The 17,622-nt window shown below is 39.6% G+C and overlaps 1 protein-coding gene across 12 annotated transcripts in view; it reads right to left on the bottom strand.

The window, feature by feature from the left end:
- The window catches only part of LOC310902950 (uncharacterized protein), a 327,410-nt gene that overhangs the window by 255,871 nt on the left and 53,917 nt on the right, over positions 1-17,622 (bottom strand). The window lies entirely within an intron of this gene.

Below are 17,622 nucleotides of genomic sequence, written 5' to 3'. Positions count from 1 at the left end.
CCATCCTACTGTCATTCTTCCCCATGTCTTAGCAAATGTATCTGAGCACAACCAAAGAGCTTAGAATTTCTGGAAAGATGCATTAAAAGGATACAGGATTACTCACTAATATGGGAAAAATGGAATATGCAGGATTAAAGTTTTCGGAAAGAAATGAAATGCACTAAATAGACATTTGATGGTGCTATTCTTGCTCATCTCCAAACCCCGTTTTTCAGATTCAAATGTATTTTCATGATTATTCAGCAAAAAAGGGTTGCCTATCTCATATTTTGACACAATAGGAAGAAAAAAAAAAGGCTTATGAACAGTATTTTCCCATCAACCTTAAAGTATTAAAAAGAGTACTTCTGAGTGGTCCAACAGCAATATGAAAATTGCAAGAAAAAGGAAGCTGGAAGAACTCACATGCCTGCCAAACATCTGTTAACAATGCTGGGCATTGCTCTAGGTAAGTCCTCTTTAACACAACTATACTGTTTGGCTGGATTATTAGAGAAGAAAGCAAACAAACTCTGTACTTTTTTAGGTCCAGTTACCTCTTATTGTTTCACTTGGCACACTGTTAAAAGACAGACAGCTAAATTAGCACAACATAACCTAAGTCATGTTCTTCATGCATTTAAGCATGCTGCTGGACAGGCTTTTAACTGCCCTTGTCTACACAGACACTTCTGACAGAGCTGTGTAGAGAAGAGACTATAGGACTATCACTGAAAATAGCAAGATCTCTTAAAAGGCTTTGTGGAGCTTCAGGCATAAGTGCATGCCAACGTCTTTTGCTTGAGCTCTCTGGCTAAAATAGCTATATCTCTTGCAGCAGAGGCCAAGAACAATTCTTATGCCACTGCAATGAAACTTTTTCATCAGCCAATCTTCCTATTATGTTGACTTGTAGTGGCAACAATTGCTAAAGGGCAACACATCATTTATTTGAATGTACAAAATATTTTACTGTACTTCTTTTACTGTACTGTATAACTCTGTACTTCCTTGACCAAAATGACATTTTTGGTAAATTTTCTCTATAAAGCATAAGCATTACACTTAAAAATGAAGTAAAACAGACAGAGAATTTGACTTTAAGAAAATTAACAGGATGGACCAACCATATCAGGCTATATTGAGCCCCCACCCCATCCTGTAACTAGCCCTGTAACACCAAAAATTCAGTGGGTGTTTGCTTTGATTGCTCTGGTTCTTCACAATCTAAACACAACCTGTACAAGTGTCACGTGGATCCACACAACCAAATGCACTCAGAAACCTGGAAGCTATGGAAAACTCTACAGCCCAGCTTGTTTGCAGATACCACATGGGTAAGAAATAGTAAGCATTGTTTATAAGCAAAATGATTAAATAATGAGTGTAAGAAGCTTTGTCTGACCAACTGTGTAAAGAGGCAGACCTCTTCCACGTGCAACAGGATGGTAATCCCTTCTCTCGGATTCCCAAGTAGTCAGGACCATGTGTGGAGAACGTCATTTATACCGCCTTCAAGCATGTTCACAGATATCAGATCACAACATCCTGTTTTTTGTACTGACCTGGAAAGCTTTTCGTTATTTAACCAGTTCATTGCACTCTACTTCAATAGCTATAGCACATTCAACTTGATTTGTAAAGGTGGTATTTATATAGAAATTAAATATTAATCAATTCGTGTCAGCTGTAGGGAACATAATATGGAAAGAAAGCAATCACCAATGCTACAGCAAATTGATCCTCTGCCCTTGCTTGTTTGCCAGTTGCAGCCCATGAGTACTTCCCTTTAATGTTTTTCAGTGAAGCCCCTTTTCACAGTTCTTACTAGGTTCTTTAGGAGAATTATTCATTCAGGAAAGAGAAATGATATCATGTCAGGTCATTCAAAAGAAAAAGTAAGCTGATAGCAGTGCATCTGTTACATCACCCCTGAGTACTACAACACTTATGGTCATCACATTTCTTAAAGCAATACTGCAATGACACAAAACACCCTAAAATAGAATAATAGAATCATAGTATAATGAATTAACACATCTAACAATTCCATCACCCTTCTCACATTTACTTTTGCTGTTCTTCTCCAGAGGATTCAAAATGCAAATAAATGTAAAGGAGAAAAAGTAAATTTGATCTCTGAAGAACAAAATCTTTTGTCCATACAATGGAAAAAAGGGAAGCTTTTCATAAACACATAGATGGACACATTTAGATAAGAGTTTTACAGTGAAGGCAGCTTTGTTTTTATGTCAGGTAATCTACATGATAGACACTTTGATAACACAAGAAAGTTACCCCATTAAAAAGCTCAGAGAAAAATGTTGAAAAATGAATTTCTGAACAGCTCTAGTCAGCATTTTCAACCAAACAGCGAGTCTCCTCCAAGATTTTAAAGCAGGAGCTCTGTCTGGCCTTGCTGCCATGTTCTATCATGTATTGCTATTCAGACATCCCACTCCAATTGGGAGTTATCACTTATTTGTGAAACAGATCTTATCCTACATATTGAACTATTTATCTCAGATTTTTGCTTAAAAATACTGGGAAAAAATTGTGCATACGGGAACTCAATAAGTAAATCTCTCTGTGAAGTTCTGTATCTGCTTCAGAAAACGGCACCTCTTCCCACAAAGGTATTTTTCTAGGACTAATTTCTAGGCAGAATTCTCAAAGCCACACGCAAATTAAGGAAGACAACTCTATCAAAACCTTATTATTTGCTAAAGTTAAAATAAAGGGACATAACAACAACAACAAAAAAATCCCAATACTTTGTTCTCCATTTTCTCACCATAGATCTCATCATAGATTCTCCTAGCACCTTTAGGTTAGCAGCTCCTTTTCATGCCACTTTTCCTCAGAGCTTTTCATTAACCTTTCAGCATACATGTGAAGAGGTTGGTGTCAGTATATCAGTAATAGTCCATGTCTGATACGATCAATGCTGGAGACCTATAAAGAGATTTTATACATTGTCTGGAGACTTTAAATATGTAAGTGAAGAAACTGCAAGTTGCAGATTAGCTAGTGCTATTAAAAATGGAGGGATAAGTTTCAGGCTGAAATGTTTAGCAAATTTTCTGCCTTTTTTTTTTTTTTATTCAGCTGAAACAAGATCCAGCAAATCCCTGACATCAGGATAATTGGGATGTAGGCAACTTTCATTAGAATGACAATCCAAGAGTCCTTTGTCAAAATACAAAACTTTATTTGCATTTGCTGCTTGCAACAGAATTGAAAACAAACCAGATGTTACTTTCATATTCAAAATCTGAGGACTTTTTTGAAGTAGACCCACATTAAGATAAAAGCTCACAAAATAAAGCCAGAAAAAAAAAAGGGGAAAAAAAGAAAAATGCCTTCTACCACCTGACAAAACAAAGAAGTCCGTATTTGGAATTTATGCTGGGCAAAATTTACAATGAAATTATGCAGTACAGAAGAATCTTGCTGGCTAGAGTGTCTGAAGCTAGTTGTGACTGCAGACTGAGTTGTACTGAGGAAGCAGAGGATGCAAAGGGGCTGCCCAGGTACTGCAGTCTCTGCTCTCCCATTACTGGCCCTCATCTGTGTCCCACTCCACAGCAGCATCCAGACTCTTCGTCTGACACCACTGCGTGCAATGCCCGTGAAACACACACAGCAGCCTCAAGCAAAGAAAAGGCCAAAGGCCATAGTTGCAGCCAAGCCTGAGGAGCAGATCAGTCAGGCTTAGGGGCTTTACCAGCGTGCTTGGCCTTTATGACAGATTAGACAGTGCAGCACAAGCAATAAACCAGCAAAAGACCCAATAAGCAATTCTTTGAGGAGTCCCAGACAAGACATCCGGGAGGAAAAATAAACCCTCAGTATCAAAATGGTTTTAATTTAACTGACTGGCACAGGCCAACTCGCAGCAGCAGCACCTCAGACACGAGCAGGGTGCAACAAAAGCCTTACAATGCTGCTGAAAGCACCAGCAGCCTGCGGTGCCCGCAACTGGGCCCTACTGCCACCAAACGCGACAGCTTCTTAAATCCAGTCACACCACTCCAACAGGGATCTTCTAGGGAGAGTCCAGAGGAGGCTCACAAGGATGATTAAGGGCCTGGAGCATCTCCCATATGAGGAAAGGCCGAGCGACCTGGGTCTGTTCAGCCTGGAGAAGACTGAGAAGTGATCTGATCAATGGTTATAAATAACTAAAGTACAGGAAGCAAGTGGCCAGGCTCTTTTCAGTGGTGTGCAGCGATAGGACAAGAAGCAGTGACCAAAAACTGGAACACACGTTTGTGTGGAATTTCCTGTAGGAATTCCTTTACAGTGAGGGTCACAAAGCACTGGAACAAGCTGCCCAGTCTCCCTCTCTGGAGATATTCAAGACCTTCCTGGACACTTTCCTGCCTAACCTACTGTGGGAAACCTACTTTTAGCAGAGGGGTTAGTCTCGATGATCTCCAGAGGTCCCTTCCATCCCCTACAATTCTGTGAACTGCCAGCCCTTCCCAAGAGGCCTCATGCATTGGAGTTTCCAAGATGAAACCACTGTGAAACCGTGAGGCTGTAGCAGCCCAGCATGACTCGGTTGCTCTCCCCTGGCTGAGGGAGAGGCGTGGGTGGCCGCAGCCAGGTTTAAATGGCCTGCCCGTGCCATGTGCCCTGCTGCGGCAGCAGCCTGATCGCCGAGCTGCTGGTAGAACTGGCTCGTGCCAAGGAGAGGAACCGGAGCCGCTCTGGCAAAGCCCTTTGGAAGCCAAAGGGGTCTTGCTGACATGGCCAACATAAACATTAAGCAAAGCTTGGAGAAGGAGTGGTGATTAATAAGCACCTGACTGTGAAAGCTGACATATCCAACTGTTGAGCTTTATCTTGGAAAGCAGACAGTTCGCCTCCATGCAGTCCCTGAGCCTATATTCTGGTGGCAGCCTGAGCACAATGGGCTCACTGTCACTGACTGTGCGGTCCTTCCCTTCTTTACTGCTTCTCTCAAATGAAAGTATAAATCATTCACAACAAAAACATATGGCACATACTTGGTATTATGAGGACGACACTTAAGGCTGTGTGCAGGAGGAGTTCCCCTTTATGGCCTTTCTATATTCAGCCATTACTGGACATTCTGTCACAACTCTCCCTGTGTAGTCTTGCTCCTTCCTAAGTTTCCACACAACACCACACAGGCTTTTGTGTTTTGCTGCTTGGTACACTCAGCCACCAGGCATGTGTTGGTAAAGATCTACTCAGTGTCTGTTTTACACACAGAAACTCTGCCAGCCTCAAGGCAAAGGCTTCGGCCTGCCCCATGCGCCTGCTGGGTGCGCTCAGAGCTGTGCGGCCTGTGCTGCTGCAGGAGCATGGGGCCTGTGGCCTGTGGCATCCTGGCTCCAGCCACTTGTTAAAAATGCCAGCGAGGGCTGTTGTAGGCAGGGCCAGGCACTGTCACACAGCTGAAGAGACAAAATACATCCTGGTGCCCATTAGAAAGGCTTACTCAGACATGCTGCCATTTCACACAGATAGATAGCAAGGTAATAATAGTGGGGCTAACATCCCTATAACAGCAGCAGCTTTCCTCAGTAAAGCTCTCACATGAGCCTGCTAAAGGATCATGACTCTCTCTGTAGAGTAGGGTAGAAAACAAACCTTAATACCTGCTCATGATCTGATGCAGAGAAAATTCCCACCTGGCTCCATATCTGTGCCTGGTTTTAATGCTAAGTGGATTAGCAAAACACCAACAAAACACATCTGAATTTCATGCTCTTTGCTCTTTCTGTCAGCTTACTAACTCATGTTCTCCACAGAAGTCAGATTTTCTCTTGTGTGGAAAACATAATACATCAAGTGCAGATTATGGTGTACCTTGCCAAAATCCTACCTGTAGCTGAAGCCAAATCCTAGTGCTGCAGAGGATAGTAGGAATAATACCCCCAAAGCCATACAGTATATCAAGATCAAAAAAATAAAATTCTTCCCAGTCTCTCACGAGAACCTCAGAAGAAACCTGGAGGCCTGAGATTAACACTGTGCAAACAAACTATGATTCAGCCTTTTACCATGGTTCTGTAGATATGTCAGCACAGCAGAAACCTAAAAATTAGTAGGAAAGACTATAATGACATGGATTTTCTTGAACAAGGCAAAGTTTACATGAAAAAACTGCTAACTTTACTCTTGTGCTACCCCTTCCATATTTTTACTTTGAACTAACTCTGTATCTTTCAAATTAATTAGTTTTAATTGTAAGTATCTGTTGGAATCAGATGCCATTAATTATCTGGAAGCCATCTCTCTAAATAAAAAGCATCAGTCTATCTTTGGGATCATCATACCTCAAGAAGTTCTGAGCATGGTCCAGTCTGTCTAGTAGCACAGCCAGCCTGACCTCCCTCACAGTAAAGGAGACTGGCCCTGAAGTCTTCTTGTACCCTTACACAAGCACCAATCTTCGGAAATACTGAGCATGAAGAGTGCTTAAACCCAAACTTTTGCTGCTCTACTTTTTTGTCTGACCACAGCTTAGGAAAGCACCCAGGGAGTTAGCCTTGAAAGCCTGGGGTGACAATTTTTTCTGTGGTAGGATTATTATTTAGCATACATTTCTCATCTAGAAAGAAGGGCTGCTGTTTCAAGAGCTTTTGAAATATTTCTAAACATAAATAAACATTTCTAATATATATATGGAGTTTATCAGCATTCGTGCTGAGACTTCTTAAGATTTCTTTATCTGGAAATAGTGTCGTCTTCTAGCAGATTGTGTTCAAACTTCAGTGTTCTGAGTTTGGGCTTGGTCAAAGTATTCAGAACATTCAGCTACTACACCTTCTACTAATACGGAATGACCTCAGATTGACAACTGAATGAATCAGTGCACAGGATGAGATTATTTAACAGATGTTTTACTCGAGTTAATAGTCAGGGATTACTTCTAATGATTTATTTATTTATTTTTAGTATTCCTAGAGGATGATTGATATCAGTGTCATCTCATATAAATTTCTATTCCTTACTCCTCCACATTTGAGGATCTAAATATTGTGAACCACAACAAAATCTAAGATGTAATTTTGGACCTATAGACCCTTTTTAAAATAATTATAATAGCAAAACTAATTGGCATAACTTGAAAGAAAACAAACTCTCTCTGGAAACATTTGAAAGTTTTTGAAGTTCACTCCTGTTGGATAAGGTGCTATCTTTAGGCAACCACATTTTTAGTGAGCAAGAAGAGAGAGACCAGAAGCCATCAGACTTCAAACAACTTCTAGTATTTAGGATGAGACATTTCGTTAGGAAGCCTGTTGATCATTTTTATCGTTAAATGCTTCATGAATATTGCTTCTTGTTCTCTTGTACTCCATACTTGTTTCTTTCAGAAAGCCTTCCCTTCAGCTATTTACAATAGCATACTGGCAGTGAAAAAAGGTGCAAAAGAGTTTGACTATTCCTGAACGGTTGCTTTCATATTTCTATTCTTCATAGGAGTCACTGAACACCTGCTTCTTTTTTCCACCCTTCTCATTATTACTAACTCTTCATTCTTCCTTCTGTTTTGTATTTTTCTTCCTAATTAGACACCTTTCAAGTTATAAAACTAAAGGGATATCTGCCAGTGTCTCATCTTTCATTCTAGGTGCTTCATATCTATCCATTGCCACTCCATGGACAAGCTAAAGGGGCCCCCAGGTTCAGAAAGTATGCATACGTTGGCAGATGCTCCTTTTGCTCAGGAAGGAGAAAAAAAAAATAAAAAAATAAAATCAGGGTCCACCACAGTAGCAGTACTCAAGGGAACCCATGAAGTAGCAGATGCCAGTGACTGTCCTGCATGCCAGAAAGAAAACTCCCAGTGATGCACTAACTATTGTCTTGTCAGGATTCAATTGTAGATCTTGCCAACTATTCTGGGATAAGTGGTTTGTGCAGGAGGGGGCCTTATTCAAGTTGCTTCCTAGGCATTAGAAGAATTAATACCATCTATTAATCTTTACAAAATTAGTCACTGAGGTTTTACCCAGCATCAGCATTGAATGCTGGATCGGGACTCATATCACAGCTGTAATCTGATATTCTCTATGGTCCTCTTTTCTAATACTGAGTGTTTTTTTTTTACTGCTCTTTTAGGGGAAAAAAAAAAAAAAGGCCAAACTTTTAATCATTACCTTTAGATTTTTCCCTATGTTTTTCTACATTGCTTATCTAATACTGTGTTGTATCTCAGCCTTTCAACCAGTTAGCCTGTAGGGTTGAGTTTTTGAAGAATAAATAAAAGTGCATCTAAAAGTGATCTGAAAGTAAATTATTAGAACCAAACACAAAGTAAAACAACACACATTGTGCTCGGACAGTGTTAGAAAGAGCAGAATTTTAGTTTCCAGACCCACTCCTCCAACCAAGAGATCAAGAAATCCCTGGGTTAGATATGTACAAATCTTTGTACAGATACAAGCCATATGAATTAAGTCTTTCTTAATTTATGTCAATACATTCAACTTTGAATTACTTTGAATTACTACCCTGAGGGATCTAGATTTACATCTGCTTGCATTAGCTCAGGTCAGTGGTGTCTGGGAAGCAACATGAAAATGCAGAGAAAAACCATCATCTATTGATTATTCGCAGCCATAGCAGAGGTACGGGAACTCCTGGGGGGTAGTGAGTTTCAAAGCCAGCATTTCCCTTATGTTCTGTCTCCAGCAGCTCACAATATCTCCATGCTCACTCACTCAGGGTGGACAAGAGGAGAAGTGGTATCACATACAGCCCAATTACTATTCAAAACACAATAGCTTCCCTGGAGAACTGTACCAGACTAGAATGAGCCTATGTAAAATCCCAGGAGGCTGTTGTTTTCCCCTCAAAAATAAACCTCTTTTCTTCACCCTGAATTCCTGTCCTGAATCACTTCCTCATCATTATTTTTAATATTTTCACTTTGCAATTCTTAAGGCATCAGCTTATTTCTTTGCCCATTGTGCTCCCATGCAAAAGCCACTCTAGCGTAGTCACAAGATGCCAGTGATGGTAGCCTGGCAGTAAAGCAGAACAGAGCAGGTCTTTAAAATCATTCCTGTGGCTCTTCTAGCAATGAAATAGTATTTCATGGCTCCTTTTCCTGGCACCATTTACAACACCATAGATTATCATGATTTTTCAGTAAAACTATTGTCCACTGGAAAATAAACTGAGACCTCAACTGCTCATTCCCCTGGGAAAATGAACAGCTCTACTAACTGAGCTGTCTTTACCTGTTGGAATTCAGACAAGTCATAGAGAGGTAAAAGGCATGTATCTCTCTGCTAATAACTCTGTCCACCTCATTCATCAATTACTTTATTACTCCTAAAGAAAAAGAAAACTGCCTCTTGCAACAGTAGATCACATCTAATGAAAAACCTATTTGTCTCAGAGATGGGAAAAATTTAGAAAGGTTAAACGAGCAACAACTGAAAATGTAATTGTATTTATAATGAAAATAATTAGATTAGGAATTGTATCTTGTGCTACGTTATCACATTTCATCTTATAAACTTGTACATACGCTTTAATCAGATTAATGATATCATCTATATATTTTAACTGCCAAAAAGACTTTAATAGAATAGTCCCAGAGGGACTAATTGGAAAAAAAAATAGTTCATAGAACTACCAAAATGCACTAAGATACAAATGTAAATATACACTAAAAAGAGAAACAAGGCACACAATTTGAGAAAACTAATTCTTTTACAGGGTGAAATACAGGGTGATTTATTTTTTTTTAATGAACTGCAAATCTAAGCATTTCTAATCTTCTTCAACCTTTGATGTCAAAGAGATCAGGTTCTAAAATCATGCCTTCTTTCCATTGCAAATGCAAATGCTTCTTTCCACTAGAGATAGGGCCAGACGGCATAACTTCTCCCCCAGACCTTGACTATTGTCAGTGCAGAGATGGAGAAGTTCTGCAAACAAAGCTGAGATTACACATCAGTGATGAAACCTGAGATGGGGCTGTGGGGTGCTGCTTCATTGCAATTCTCCCACAGGTATACAGTAGTCTTAATCTGCATAAATGAAGAAGCACTCCAGTTTGTTTTTACCTTCACGAAATTGAATTACACAAGGAGAATTAGGGAGCACTGATACAGGAAGCAGCACAATCAAAGAATGGACTGAAGTGTCCAGGGCTTGTGTTAAGAGAGAAAGAGATCTTTCATGTGTACCAAATACTGGATTTATTGAAATGAATCCCAATCATTTGGGGGAGATAAAGGGAATTTAAAATTGCATTTCTATATTTACCCCATTAAAAATATCTGTCCCCCACAGAGGTTTCAAATAGCTTTTTCAAAGAAAATGGGTTGACTTGAAATTTTTCTTTCTAAAATCATTTAGTGTCAGATTTAGATACTCACTACTACCTATGAAAAAGAAAAAAAAGAGGTCAAGTTCTGGTGGATTTCCTCTCAGCAGTAGCAAATGGGATTCTTGAAAAGAAGTTGTGCTTTATTGGAATGATAGTGATAGGAAATTTATTTATTTGCTGATAAAAGTAGAAAAAAATGTTTAATTTCATTAAGCTGTAAGGTAAAACAAACAAAAAATAGTGAAGCTCCTTCTGCCTTTGTTGTTAAACACAGCACGGCAGATTCATAATAATCCATTTTAACTTATGCTTCTTACATTACTATAAGGAAACAGTACTTCTAAGTTTTATCACATGGGAGCCTGCACCAAAGAGAAATTTGACTTTGGCAGAATAGCATCTCCTGGCTTCTCTGCATAATGTATTCAGTTCAGATGCATGTTGCTCTTTCTCCTGGCAGTTAACATGTGCAACAGTGTGTTTATGCGAGTTTGACCTTCCTGTTCTTCCTTGTCTCGTTTCTGTTTGCGTGAGCACTGTGAGCTGATAAAGCGAAGTACGTTTCAAAGGTCTCTCTATTTTGAAAAGCCTTGAAAAGCAGATACCTCTTTCTCTGACATGAAGCTCTTAAAAATAGACCAGACGTATTCCTTTCCAGCACAGTGATGAAACAACAGTAAAAGCCCTTCATTTGTTGAAGGCAGTAGACAAATAGCATACAACAGACTTGCGCTACGCTTAGCAAAACAGCCATGAAACAAAGGTAAACCTTCGCACCCTGCCAGTTCCATAAATAAGCCAGCTCTGTATGGACCCCAAGCCTTGAAAGTGTTAAGTGCAACAGTTATGAAACACCATAAACCCATGTAAGATCATGAACAAAGCTGACTTGCTAATTTTCATTTTTTACTTTTATTTTTTAAAGAACAAAACATTTGCCCTAGTCACAGTTGATGCAGTGCTTACACACATTTAACCACCCAGAAGGAGAAGGCCTGGCATTTTACTAGATTTTATCAGGGTTTTTAAATGATTTTTCTTTTTAAATCTACATCTGAATGCCCCTTTTGCTGTAAACAGTTACTCCTGTTAATTAAACAGAAAATTAGAATTAGTTTGCACCAACTAATGTTACTGTAATATTGGCTTTGTTGTTATATTTGCAAAAGCACGTTAAGTGGTACTTTGCAACTAAATGAAATTAGCTAAATAAATAATGGGGATTTTTTCACCTCACTTTTAAGCCGATACTCAGCTGATAATCACATTTATGAAAGAAAAAGCCCAGCTGTAGTGTTTTTGTTTTTAAATCAGCATGAAATCATGAGAAAGGTTTGAGTTCCAAGTTTACTTAAGCACAATTAAACGTTAAACTTTCACACAGGAAAAAAAAACATAGACTAACTGATAGAAATATAGAGATTGGCCTGCGTGATTAAATCATCTAGTCTTCAAATCATCTGTCATATCTTGGAAGGATTTTTCAAAGATGGATATACTAGGAAATTTCCAATGCCAAGGTTATTTTTTTTCTACCTGGGGTTTATTGCTTAACTTGAACCTCTGAAGCCAGCAGGATTCTGGTGATATTCTCTATCACTGTCTGCTATGGAAACCCATTTATCAGTAAATTATGGCCTTGCTATATTTTAGAGTCAAATTTCCCATAAGCTTAGATAAATTCAGAAAAAAAAATAATCCTATGTATTTACAAGAAAAATATTGAGGGAAAAATTCATAGGTTAATCTGGAAAAAAGAATATCTTAAATCTTTTTAATTGAGAAATTTAATATCTCTGTAGTCTGGCAAATGGACTTAAAATTTCTGTGACCCATTGTAGGATAGGGAAGCTGTTTACACATGAAAACAAGCCTGATATCACCTCTGGTTCTGACCTGTTGTGAGTTCCTTGAGATACTATTTCATTTCCTGCTCATATTTTGTTCACATGAACTGTGGATTGTTGTCAGAGTGGTGTAATGGCATCTGTATCACTAAGGTTGCATTTGCTGCAAAAATTGTCAGCGTTTAAACTGAGACAAAAAGCTGCAGAAAAGAGAAGATGGTTTTGTGCTTTAAAAGGAGAGCAGCTGCTCTGGAGATCTGAATTTTAACTCTGCCAGAAAACCCACGTGCATTGTTGGACAATTAATGAAAACCAGTGCTTTTCAGAGGTGATCATTAAAGTGCATTTCATTCTTTGTATGAGAGGTGTCTGGGCCTGGTTTGCAGAAAGGCTACTTGCAAAAGAGCTACTCAGAACTCTTCACTGCATATACACATTAGTATAAATGGCTAACTTACGTCTCATAAATTGAATATAAAAATAAAAACAAACCTTGGCACCTTTTAGCGTTTCATCTTTATCTTATGCTTAAATTCTTCACATGTAAAATGGGAAGAAGAAGAAGAATGCCTCACAGAGGCATTGTGAAGATACAGACATCAATGTATGTTAAGTGCTCACATCCTGTTGTAAAAAATACAAATAAAACCCTCTGAGGACATTAGTAAATCTTCCATCCACAGAGAGTCAGAATGGTGCAGAAAATAAGGCACTGAGAAGGCTGCAAAATGAATGAGAAAGATATCTATCTATATATATTTAAAAAAAAAAAAAGTTTTAAACAGCTAGCCAGCTAGTGAGTGAAGGAATTGAGAAAAGAGGTCATGAGCCAAGAGCAGGGAATGATGCAGAAATCTGGTGGAAAAATAAAGCTAAATGAATTAAACAGTGAGTTAAGTGGACACAGTGACAATTTTGATACTTCCTAGCTTCCGAACAAACTCAACTTTATATTATTTTTCTCTGCTATATCATAATACGCAGTACTATTTTCTGAAGGAGTTACACAGATTTGCTTTGTACAAGAAACACATTTCATGCAAGCAGTTTTTAACAAATAGGTCAAAGAAAGTGTAATAACAAAGTTAGAATCAACAAATGCTGTAATTATATTGTACTTCAAGAATAATAAATCCCTCTTAGAAATGCTTCAGCATATATATTTTATCAACACATGAATTTAGTATTCTTGCAGCACTCCACTCACCAGGTTTTCTTTGTTAATGGAGAGTGTGACTTGGGGGGAAGGAGGGGGAACACAAGCTACAAAACCACAGATGAATTATTCATGGTAATGATTTCACACCTAAATATTATGTGAAAACCACTAACTATGCTGTTAAAATAAGAGGTAGCTCAACTCAGTAGTTGATTCTGAGAGCATAATTGTTCAAAGTCCATAGTCTCTCATGTTTCACTTATGGAAATGTATTCTGTGTATGTTACTTGATGCAATGTAATTGAACATTGCAAAACTTTAATTCCACGGACTCAGGTGATCGAAAGCATTGACAGACAGCGGGTTAGCATTTGTATTCCCTTAGGGATGTATGGAAAACTGGATAGAGGCCCTTAAAAGAGAAAACAGTTTACTCTCAGGTAATCTGAATCTCTCCTGGATAATCCTGGGGGAAGCTACAAATCCAAGGAAAGAACTAGGAAGCGCGAGCTCAGAAGACCTGGCACCAGTTAGCAATTTGAAGTACCTGCACTCAAAATACAGTCCATAGCTCAGCCTCACAAGCACATAACGTGCCTGGAAGTACATAAAACCAAGCATGTAAATTTTAACACAAGTATACCAGGTTTACATAAATGCTCTCAACAACATCTATGAAAAAGTTGATTCTAGTTCTCATCACAGATAAGAGCTCAAAAGATGAGTGGGCTTAATGTACACTTTGCCGTCATCTCCAGAGAGCCCGCCTGTCTATATCAATGAGTTTTCTGTGCTTTTGCCACCTACATACAGTCATTCACTCAATGCAGCATCTCTTAGAGACAAAGACATCCCTGCTCTCGTAGAGGTGGTGACCACAGTGTTTGGTCTGCAAGTGTGGTCTTGCTCCCTGTTCCTGGTTCTTGTGGGAGGGAAAGTACCTTAGGATGAAGCTGAAGCTAATGAACATCCCAACAGGTGGGATCAGCCTCTCATCAGCTCTTTCATGCCACATCATCCAGAAAGCTGAAGTGCTGTTGCTGTTCTGGTGGGAGATGGGATTAGAGCAAAAACAGAGGCCTGGGGTGCGCAAGTTAACGAACTGATGATTTCCTGGCCTCCACTGTTTTATCTTCTCTTCCCTTGCTAGATTCTGGAAAAGAGCTTACATAGCCTCTTTTGGCTTTCAGCAAAATGCTGTAACTGAACTATTTTCAGCTTCCAAAAAATCATGTTTTCAATGACAAATTTGAACTAATTGCTGTTTTTGCTCTTACTTCAGAGTCTTGGGTTTTGTTTGATCAGTGCTAATATTTATTTGTGGGTGCCACTCAGGAAGCAATTTAGCTCATCATCATTTCTACAGTCAAGTGCCACAAACTTGGTTTTAAGCCAGGGGTTACCATGCATAGGGTGAGTGATAAGCACGAGTGGTGATTTGGCTCTGAACTCTTCTTGTGTATCTGCCAGCATCCCAGGAAGCAATACATCTGCAGCCCTTGAAAAGGGCAGCGTTAACTTACACTTGCGGGACAGCAACATCTATCGAAGTTTTACACACTACCTTTCCTGTTTCAAACCTGGAGACCAACGCCAACCTACAGGTGCTAGGTTACACAGTGGTGGCAGAACAGGGAAGAAGGGAAGTCAGGGAGGGGAGGAACATTCAGATTTAGAAGGCGGCTTTGGTTAAAGGACCAAAGCAGGCAGCTGACTGATTCTTCTGCTCTAAGATTCGACTCACCCTTTGTAAGAGACTACCATTCCTTCTCTCCTTCTTCATCCCAAACAAATGTTCCTCTGCTACAGCATTTTCTACCTCATTCTCTTTGCTCCTGGTAGGGATGACACCAGTCTTGTGGGTCTCCTTCCCCAAGGAGAAACAGGAGTAGGAAAGAAGTGGGGTCGGGTCTGGTCAAAATATCAGAGGACTCCTCTAATCCTGGGAAGGGCCACCACCTGTGAGAGCTGACAGCCTTGTCAGCATCCATCACAGGAGCAATTTAGGGGCTTGCGCAGCTCTTCAGGATCAAATAGCTGGTTTCCTGTAGTTTGCAAGCTGCTACCCTTCTTCGTCTATGCCTGTGCCACCTTCCCTACATTGTAGGTCACTCAGACCTCTCTGGGCACTTTGCTGGTGGTGTATGGAGTGTACTCGTGTGAGGTTTGCATCTGTGCTCAAGGGAAAAACTTCAGCTTTTTAAGCCATTAGGCTACAGCTTATGTTATGTTCCTGTATGCTCAAACCATAAGACCATTTTCATTTAGATATTACTCAGAGAGGTTACCTTTTATAAGCACTGGGCCCTTGCCTTAGAAGTAAATATCTGAGGGAAAATAAAGTACTGTTGTTGGTACTTAGCTCGCAGGCAGGACTCAAGGACAGAGGAAGAGTGATGCTTAGGCACCTCAATGGAAAAATAAAGTGACACAGTTTGAACAATAGCGGGCTCTATAGCTCCCCCTAATTTATGGCAGATATATGTGCTATTTGGTTTTGGAAAAATTTCCTTCAGAGTCTAAAGCAGAAGAAATTTTGCGCTTGCAGTTAAACGTACCATCAATTTTGTTGTGATTGAAAATGAAAGATCATTTCCTTTTTATGTTGCTTTTACATCCTTTTTGTTATGATATTTTGGAAAAAAAAAGGTTCAACGTACTAGGGAAAAAAAAGGAATCATAGAATCAAACCCTGCATTTTAGTCCTTTCTTCTTGCTAGGTTTTAAAGTGACAAAAAAAATAAGTTTCCTCAGACGAACTGCAGTCTTCTTTTTCTTTGACTCATTGTGCATAGCATGTGTAAAGAAAAAGAAACCTTGACTGAGGTCTCAGCTGGAAATTTGGGCATGTCATTGGAAGGCTGCAGTGTTTTGCTTTATTTCTTACACAGCAAAACATAATTTACACACATAGTATCTGACATTAGAGAGGCTAAAACGACGCAAGCCCCATTTTGGCTTCCCATTCGGCAATATAGGAAGGAAAACCAAGCGTCTTCTGAATTGAAGACAATGTCGCTGTAGGATAGCTGTTGCATGACAGTGGTTTCTCTCTCCACCCATGACAAAATACAGATCTCAGGGTTGCTTTCCTAGAGGAGGGATCGATAACTCAGACTTCGATTATTTAAATAGAAAAGAAGAAAAAAAGGTGAAAAATCTAACTGAAATTCGGAGAATTGTCTGCGTCTATATAGCAGAACAAGAAATAATTTTGCCCAGCAACAGAGGCAGTGACTGCAGGCTTCTGCAAATGGAGGCATTACCATGATTCAGATTTCTCTTTCAGAGCTAGGGATTCATATTCTCCCTAGGCTTACCTACAACTTGTCAAATTAGTAAGGAGATACTCATTGCCTATATCAAGAGGAATGCCTGAGGTGCTACTTCTGCGGTCTCAGTACTGGGGAAACACCCTGGGGCCTGGGGAAGTTCTGCGATTGTGGACTGGACACATCAGAGACATTCAGTAGACACGTACTGAAATAACAGATCAGATCTGCCAGCTGTAGATCAGAAGCCTGGCTACCTTCTGAATCCTTCCTTTGAACAGATGAAGAAAACGAGGGACTCCATAACATTTTCTACTCATGCTTTTCCTGAAGAAACACAGGTCTCAACACACATTCAGCCAGAGCGATCTCCAGTTGAAATTATTTACCTACACAGGGCTCTGAGTGCAAGTCTAGACTCAAAAGAGACCGTGAGGTGCTTGGGTCTTCATAAAACCCCAAGGAAGCCATACAGGCAGGACTACCTGGAAGCCTTTAAGCCAGGGACTAACATTCTCAGAGCACGCCTTGACTCCCAGGGGAGCTTGGGATGAAGACGAGGGGAATATTAATTTCATAACACCACAAGTCAGGCACTCAACATTGATGGACGCTTCCTTGGGAGTCAGATTCCTTGGCATAAATTATTTTAACCACAGGAAGAAAAAGGCATGAATTTGGTGAGGCACTAATTATTTGCCAAATAATTTTTGTTTACTTTCTAATGCATACGATAACCTTTGCACTAGGTGCACATGAGAACGTGACATTTTAGATCAAGTGGAGCTTCACTGTGTTTAGCTTGAATGCCTCTTGGCAGGCAGTGAAATGTCTGGCTGTATATGTACATACAAAATGTCATTTATATAAATCAAATCTTGAACTCAAATACCTAGAGATATTGTTTTCCTGTAGGCAAAGGTTCATCACGATATTTGGTGTGTCCGTTTGTGTGACTCATGAATTAATCATTTGAAACAGCATTCAGGAGTTATAGACAGTCACTGCACCTATCCTGGGCAGCATGCAGAG

The sequence above is a fragment of the Anser anser genome (genome assembly GCF_964211835.1).
Source record: "Anser anser genome assembly, chromosome: 7".
Taxonomy (NCBI): domain Eukaryota; kingdom Metazoa; phylum Chordata; class Aves; order Anseriformes; family Anatidae; genus Anser; species Anser anser.
The sequence above is the reverse complement of the archived record's forward strand: the minus strand, read 5'-3'. Positions and strand labels throughout refer to the sequence as shown.